General features: G+C 50.5%; 1 protein-coding gene across 8 annotated transcripts in view; it reads right to left on the reverse strand.

The window, feature by feature from the left end:
- The window catches only part of CUX1 (cut like homeobox 1), a 472,214-nt gene that overhangs the window by 37,568 nt on the left and 427,122 nt on the right, over positions 1-7,524 (reverse strand). The window lies entirely within an intron of this gene.

Here is a 7,524-nt window from a genome sequence, read left to right on the forward strand (position 1 = left end):
CATCCCAGTATCCCAGGGCTGGGACACCACTCCCTTCTTCTCCACTGCAACAAAGTGCCACAGGCGCTTGTTTTAATTTTAATTTTTTGAGACAGTTTCACTATTGCCACCCAGGTGGAGTGCAGTGGCTCAATCTCCGCTCACTGCAACCTCTGCCTCCCCGGTTCAAGCGATTCTCCTGCCTCAGCCTCCAGAGTACCTGGGATTACAGGCACCCGCCACCACATCCAGCTAATTTTTGCATTTTTTGTAGAGATGGGGTTTTACCATGTTGGCCAGGCTGGTCTCAAACTCCTGACCTCAGGTGATCCATCTGTCTCGGCCTCCAAAAGTGCTGGGATTACAGGTGTGAGCCACTGTGTCCGGCCACTTATTTTATTTTCCAAAAACCTTTTGGAAACAAGGCCTTGCTCTGTCACCAGACTGGACTGCAGTGGTGCCATCACAGCTCACTGCAGCCTCCAACTACTGGGCTTGAGTGATCCTCCCATCTCAGCCTCCTGAGTAGCTAGGAGTGCAAGTGTGTCACTATGCTTGTTAATTTTTTAATTTTTTTAAAGAGATAGAGTCTCTCCATGTTGCCCAGGGTGGTCTTGAGCTCCTGGGCTCAAGCAATCTTCCTGCCTGGGCCTCCCCAAGTGCTGGGATTACAGGCATGAGCCACCACTTCCGGCCAGGGTTCTTATCGAGTGACACGTTTCCTACATCCCATCCTATCCCGCTCCAACTAGACTGAGAAAGACAAGGTCCCATTTATTCTTTGTACACCCAGGCCTTGCACTGGTGCCACTGGTGTGCAGTAATGAAGGCTGGGTGAGTTCATCAGTGAAACTGCCTGATGACCACTGCATCCATCAGGACTTCAGGGGAGAGGATCAATTAATGGACAGCCGTCAAAGTGAAAATTTTAATCTCTGAGCCACAGAAGGTCAGGTTGGGGACTTGTGGTCCAGGGTAGGGTGGAATTCCACCAAATTCTGTATTTTTCCTTTTTTTTTTTTTTTTCCCTTTCCTTATTTTACTCAGAGGCAGTGTCTTGCTTTGTCACTCAGGCTGAAATACAGTGGTGTGATCATAGCTCCCTGCAGCCTCCGCCTCCCAGGCTCAGGTGATCCTCCTGCCTCAGCCTCCTGAGTAGCCAGGACCACAGGTGTATGTCACCATGCTCGGCTAAATTTTTAAAATATTGTAGAGACAGGATCTCATGATGTTGCTTAGGCTGGAGTACAGGGGCACAATCATAGTTTACTGCAAACTTGACCTCCTGGGCTGAAGTGATCCTCCTGCCTTGGCCTCCCAAAGTGTTGATATTACAGGTATAAGCCACCAAGCCCGGCCAATAAGGCTTACTGAGGCTGGGTGTGTTGGCTCATGCCTGCAATCCCAGCACTTTGGGAGGCTGAGGCGGGCCGATGGCTTGAGGCCCGGCGTTCGAAACCAGCCTGGCCAACACGGTGGAACCTTGTCTCTACTAAAAATACAAAAATTAGCCAGGCGTGGTGGCAGGCACCTGTAATCCCAGCAACTCAGGAGGCTGAGGCAGGAGAATCTCTTGAATGTGGGAGGCGGAGGTTACACTGAGCTGAGACTGTGCCACTGCATTCCAGCCTGGGCAACAGAGCAAGATCCTGACTCAAGGCAAAAAAAAAAAAAAAAGGTTTTCTGGGCTCCTACTCTGCACTGGGTCCTGTGCTGACTGTGGGGACTCCCCTGGGGAAGATCCTACTGTAGCTTAGCCCAGGGTATTGAACTCTGGCGGGGTGTAGGGGGGGGTGTGAATCTGCTACGGAGTTATTTGGTTCCTGTGTGCAGTGAGCTCTGAACCTTGCCCTGAAAGATTTGTGAGCTCTGGTTCAGAAGGGAAGGGTTCTGAGAAGCCCCCCAGAAGTTCCATGGTGTGTAAGTCTTTCCCCCTTTCCTGGGGCTACCTTGGGAGCCCGGGAAACGGGGGCTTCTGTGAACAGGTTCCTGGGCGCTATGGCTTTCAAGCTCCCTGGCAGTGAGACTGCTAGTTGGGGTGAAACTCTCCACTCCACCCACTCTGACTGGGGAGGCGGGAGGCTGTATGGGTAGTGAAGGTTTGGTTCCAGCCAGACCCCACGCCAGAGTGCAGGCTTTTTGGAAGCAGGCACATCGGGGTTGGACATCTGGCTTTGGTGCTTACTAGCTGTGCAACTTGGAGAAGTTATTTAACCTCACAGCCATAGCATTCTGTGAGAAATAAGAAAACTTCAGGTTTTTTTTTGTTTTGTTGTTTTGAGACGGAGTCTCACTCTGTCGCCCAGGCTGGAGTGCAGCGGTGTGATCTCAGCTCACTGCAACCTCCGCCTCTTGGGTTCAAATGATTCTCCTGCCTCAGCCTCCCGAATAGCTGGGATTGCACGTATGTGCCATGGCGCCTGGCTAATTTTTTGTAAGTTTTTGTATTTTTAGTAGAGACGGTGTTTCACCATGTTGGCCAGGCTGGTCTCGAACTCCTGACCTCAGGTGATCCAACCCCCTCGGCTTCCCAAAGTGCTGGGATTACAGGCATGATTAAATAAGGTATTAAATGTATGATGTACGACCCAAAGTAGACACTCAAAAAGGGGTCACCATCCAGCTGCTGTTTGTGTGCTGTGATAAGCCCTAAGGCTGGGGAGGGGACACCGTTAGGCGTGGGGCCTAGGTTTCCATGCTCATGAGCTTGGCCCCTACGTGCAGACTTTGCCTGTAAAATGGGGCCAGCAGCACTGCACTTGGGTGCTGATGGAGGGACTGATAAGATGATACATCTATAAAACTGTCTGCTCAGGCTGGGTGCAGAGACTCACACCTGTAATCCCAGGGCTTTGGGAGGCCGAGATGGGAGATTGCTTGAGCTCAGGAGTTAAGAGACCAGCCTGGGCAAAAGAGCAAAACCCCATCTCTACAAAAAAATACAAAAAATTAGCCAGGTATGGTGGCGTGTACCTGCAGCCCCAGCTACTCCTGAGGCTCAGATGGAAGGACTGATTGAGCCTGGGAGTTCAAGGCTGTGGTAAGCTGAGATTTTGCCACCGCACGCTGGCCTGGGCGACAGAGCGAGACCCTTTCTCAAAAAACGAAAACCAAAACCAAAACCACAATCAGAAAAGAAACAAACAAACAAAAAACTTTTTGGCTCAGTGCCTGGCACATGCCTTGTGCTCCACAGATGTGAGGCATTATCCTTCTTAGCCTAGATTTGCCTCCCTGTGTCTAAGGAATACTGTCTTCTGGCCTAGAAAGATGAGCTTCCAGGAGCAGTTGCGGTTTTTTAGGGAAGTCACACAAGACTCACGGAATGCCGTGGCTACAAGGGTTCGGAATCTGAGTTCCTACTGGGTGGACCTGTTCTTCCAGGGGAGAGCCGTGTCCTGTGGTGTGTTATTCTGGCAATCTTGTCATCAATCCTGGGTAAATGGTCAGCCTGAGATATGTTTTTTCGCGGGAGGGTCTTGTTCTCTTGCCCGGGATGGAGTGCAGTGGCGTGATCATGGCTCACTGCAGCTTCAACCTCCTGGGTTCAGTGATTCTCCCACCTCAGCCTCCTGAGTAGCTGGGATCGCAGGCACGCATCACCACACCCGGCTGAGTTTTTCTATTTTTTGTAGAGACGTGGTCTCGCTATGTTGCCCAGGCTGGTCTCAAACTCCTGGGCTCAAGCAATCCTCCCACCTTGGCCTCCCCAAGTGCTGGGATTACAGGCTGTGCCCGGCCTAGTCTGAGATATTTTTAATTGCCTTTAGCCAGAGATATTCCTAATCCCCTTGAAGTAAAAGGATAAGAGGAAATAAAGCTTGGTTTTTTTTGAGGGGGCAAAAATTGACACCAAGTGTTACTCCCTGAGGGTTCCAGTGGGGCAGGAGAAAAGAAAATCAACGTTTCCTGTTTAACCCCTGAGAAAAGAATGTAAAAAACTACATTCTTGGTTAGGGATATAACACATGCAGCATTGGGAAGCTCTGTCGGGTATAACAGCAGATTGGTCTGTACAAAGCATTTAGTGAAAGAACAAAAGTCTTGGAGAAAAAACTCAGTCTGCATCTCTGCTCTGCCCTTGGCCTGATGGGTGGGTGGTCTTTTTTTTTTGGCAGGGGGGACGGAGTCTTGCTCTGTCGCCCAGGCTGGAGTGCAATGGTGCGATCTCAGCTCAGTGCAACCTCCGCCTCCGGAGTTCAAGTGATTCCCCTGCCTCAGCCTCCCGAGTAGCTGGGATTACAGGTGTGTGCCACCACATCTGGCTAATTTTTATCTTTTTAGTAGAGACAGGGTTTCACCATGTTAGCCAGGATGGTCTCGATCTCCTGACCTCATGATCCGCCCGCCTCAGTCTCCCAAAGTGCTGGGATTACAGGTGTGAGCTACCATGCCCAGCCTAATTGTTAAATTTTTTGTAGAGACAGAGTCTCATTATCTTGCTCAGGCTGGTCTCGAATTCCTGTGCTCAAGAGATTCTCAGCCTCCCGAGTAGCTGGGATTACCGGCATGTGCCACCACACCGGGCTAATTTTGCATTTTTAGTAAAGGCAGAATTTCACCATGTTGGCCAGGCTGGTCTCGAACTCCTGACTTTAGATGATCTGCCTGCCTTGGCCTCCCAAAGTGCTGGGATTAAAGGCGTGAACCACTGAGCCCGGCCCTGCTGGGCAATCTTAGACAAGCAATTTCATGCCAATTCTGAATGCTCACTTCTCCTTCATCTATTTTATTATTATTATTATTTTTTTCTCTAGTGACAGGCTCTCACTATGTTGCTGAGGCTGGTCTCGAACTCCTGGCCTCAAACCATCCTCCTGCCTCCGCCTCCCAATGGGGTTCTAGGCATGAGCCACTGTGCCTGGTCCCTCGTTTCTCCTTCCACCTGTTTCGTTGCTTATAAAATTCTGTACTCCAATCCTCCTTTCAAGAGCCTACTCATCTCATACCTCTTCCATGATATTTTTCCAGATCTCTGCAGCTCAGACTCATCTCTTGGATCCCATATTTGACTCAGCCCAGCCTGCTTTGTTGTGGAGTTATTTTTGAAAGGAAGCATTTGTTGAGTGTCTACTCTGGATTCAGACCTGGGATTCGTTTATTTTTTTGAGACAGAGTCTCGCTGTGTCACCCAGACTGGAGTGCAGTGGTATGATCATGGCTCACTGCAGCCTCCACCTCACAGGTTCAGGCGATTCTCCTGCCTCAGCCTCCTGAGCAGCTGGGATTACAGGCGCCCACCATCACACCCGGCTAATTTTTGTATTTTTAGTAGAGACGGGGTTTCATCATGTCAGCCAGGCTGGTCTCGAACTCCTGGCCTCAAGTGATCCACCCGCCTCGGCCTCCCAAAGTTCTGGGATTACAGGCATAAGCTACCACACCCAGCCCACACCTGTGATTACTAAATTTTATTTACTAAGTTTTGAGGTCCTACTGGTCTTCTTCTTCTCTCCCCTTCTCTCTTTATCTTTGCCACAGGTGTACCATTGAATTTGTTAGTGCTAAAATGCACAAAAGAGGCATCGCCACCATGACTGCAGACTACAGTGCGATGGGCATGACTGTCAGAAGACCAGCAAGACAAGCGGCAAACTGAGAAACCTGAGGGGGGTATGCTCTGGCCAGGGGGCAGTGACTGCCATGCAGCTAAAGCCTGTTGGGGGACTTGGGAAACAAATGTGGCCCCAGCAGGGCCAGGGAACATAGTTTTGGAGCTATTTTTTATAATTGGTAGCGTCTATGCCCAGATAGTAACCTAGGGCTTTGCATGCATCTATATTATAGAAAGAGTTACCACACATGTCCTAAAATGGACGTGAATTACAGGAGACTTCAAAATGCAGCATCTTTGTGGCTAGAAAGTAGAAACGGCAGCTGGGCATGGTGGCTCACGTCTGTAATCCCAGAACTTTGGGAGGCCGAGGTGGATCACTTGAGGTCACGAGTTCGAGACCAGTCTGGCCAACATGGTGAAACCCAGTCTCTACTAAAAATACAAAAAATTAGCCAGGCTTGGTGGCGGGCGCCTATAATCCCAGCTACTCAGGAGGCTGAGGCAGAAGAATGGCTTGAACCTGGGAGGCAGAGGTTGCAGTGAGCTGAGATTGCGCCGCTGCACTCCAGCGTGGGTGACAGAGCAAGACTCTGTCTCAGAAAAAAAAAAAAAAAGAAAGAAAGTGGAAATGGGTAGCATAGCACCTGGTGGAGAGAAGCTTCAGGAAACCCCTGTCCACGTTTCTGTTCATTTCCTTCATTCTGCTTCATTAATGCTAAAGTTTCCTTCCAAGTAGAGGGACCTCCACTGTTCTAACTGCTGGCCTCCCTCTGCCTCTGTTTTGATCTGATTGCTAAATTTGGAATGAAGAAACTGGCTGTGCAGCTCCTGGACTTACTTTCTTTTTTGAGACAGGGTCTGGCTCTGTCACCCAGACTGGAGTGCAGTGGTGTGATCTTGGCTCACTGCAACCTCTGCCTCCTGGGCTCACACGATCCTCCTGCCTCAGCCTCCTGAGTAGCTGGGGCTATAGGTGCGTGTTACCATGCCTGGCTAATCCTGGATTTTGTCCTTGCGGGAGGTAGCCGGCACATGGGGAGGCCCGTGCGGAACCAGGGCTGCCATTGTGGGGAAGTTTGCCTGGGTCTAGGGTCCACGTAGCTGGTGCGCTCAGCTCTCACAATGAGCAGCATGTTGTGACTTTGCCTTTATGGGTAATAAAGGTGTGATTTGGGCTCCAACCTAATATTTTAGTTTCCCAATTTGTTCAGAGCCTGGGTGGTTTACTGGGACCCTTCAGGAACTCCAGTGGACCTTACGGGGGAGGGAGGGCCCTGTGAGAGACACAACTTCCCCTCCAGCCTGACTGTGACCTTGTACTGCCCGTGACTGTGTCACATGCACAGCTGGGAGGGCCCCACTGCCATCACTTACACCTACATATGGTCACCTTGGTTGAACCAGGCGCGCCTACCCCAATGTTATCGGGCCCTAAGGACAATGGGAAGCAGCACCTGAGATGGTCATTGGCAAGGCACTAGCTTAGGGATCTCCATCAGGGCCCTGGAATTCTTGGTTTCTAGCAGTAGAGAGTATGGTTATAGCTATGATCAGCAACTCAGGATCCTTCAGTGAGTTTCCTCAATCTACTCCAAACCCTTCATCCCAGTGCACTTTGTTCTACCAAGAGAGCGCTGGGCCCTGACCTCCTTAGCCCCTCTGAGTTCTGTATTTTTCATCTGTAGAATGAAGAGAACTGGCCAGGTACAGTGGCTCATGCCTGTAATCCCAGCACTTTGGGAGGCTGAGGCAGGTGGATCACGTGAGGTCAGGAGTTGGAGACCAGCCTGGCCAACATGTTGAAATCCGTCTCTACTAAAAATACAAAAATTAGCCGGGCATGGTGGTGCCCACCTGTAGTCTCAGCTACTCTGGAGGCTGAGGCAGGAGAATCGCTTGAACCTGGGAGAAGGAGGTTGCAGTGAGCTGAGATCGTGCCATTGCACTCCAGCCTGGGCGACAGAGCAAGACTCCATCTCAAAAAAAAA

Source organism: Theropithecus gelada, chromosome 3 (assembly GCF_003255815.1).
Source record: "Theropithecus gelada isolate Dixy chromosome 3, Tgel_1.0, whole genome shotgun sequence".
Classification (NCBI taxonomy): domain Eukaryota; kingdom Metazoa; phylum Chordata; class Mammalia; order Primates; family Cercopithecidae; genus Theropithecus; species Theropithecus gelada.